We start from the raw sequence: 711 nt of genomic DNA on the forward strand, positions 1-711 counted from the left end.
AAGGCTTGTTGGCCTTTGTTGGAGTACTAAAGACACAGATCTTGTAGCAATCACTTGACATTGTTGGGATGGATTTCAGACTGTAGGCCTTCCATCACAGATTACAGTAATTACCATGTGGATATGGGTTAAACAGAGTCATTATAATTAAGAGAAATAACTGCTGGTGTCACGGAAACATATAAACTTTTTCCTTATGTGTTTCAGGAATGTATGCTTAGGTGACAGACTATTCATTATGATAAAACTAAACGCAAAAGATTAGGCAAATGATTCTTATGGATGAATGAAGAAACACGGAAGTATCATATATCTATCGTCAATCTATTACCATCCGAAGTCGTTTGCTTCAAAAAACGACTTCGAAACATTCAACTAAAACAAGAGTATCGCCAAGTAATGCGAATCCACCCACAGAACCGTCAAGAAAAAAGAAAAGAAAAAGAAAACCGTGATTAGATATCAAATTCCAAACCTCACCACCATACCAATCCCCTTATTCCTACTTCCCAAGCCCTGGACGACTTAACACCCCCCCCACACCGACTCACCGAATCTCCAAGGAAGCTATCACCGCCCGGGACTGAAGTAACATAGCCCTTGGAATCCATGAGAGATAAGAGAAGCGTCGCGGGGCGGCCGAGAGACACCGGAGTCAACAGTAGTCTTGTGATCAGCTGTCGCGGCGTCTCGGCGACTACGGGCCTAAAA

At 42.8% G+C, this 711-nt stretch overlaps 1 protein-coding gene across 1 annotated transcript in view; it reads right to left on the reverse strand.

The window, feature by feature from the left end:
* The window catches only part of LOC119588789 (piRNA biogenesis protein EXD1-like), a 14501-nt gene extending 13802 nt beyond the window's left edge, over positions 1 to 699 (reverse strand). Inside the window, exon 1 of the mRNA XM_037937434.1 lies at positions 552 to 699. The gene's annotated coding sequence lies outside the window, so the exon portion shown is untranslated. The remainder of the gene's footprint in view (positions 1 to 551) is intronic.
* Between the last annotated feature and the right edge of the window lie 12 nt (positions 700 to 711).

This window comes from Penaeus monodon, chromosome 24, assembly GCF_015228065.2.
Source record: "Penaeus monodon isolate SGIC_2016 chromosome 24, NSTDA_Pmon_1, whole genome shotgun sequence".
Lineage (NCBI taxonomy): Eukaryota > Metazoa > Arthropoda > Malacostraca > Decapoda > Penaeidae > Penaeus > Penaeus monodon.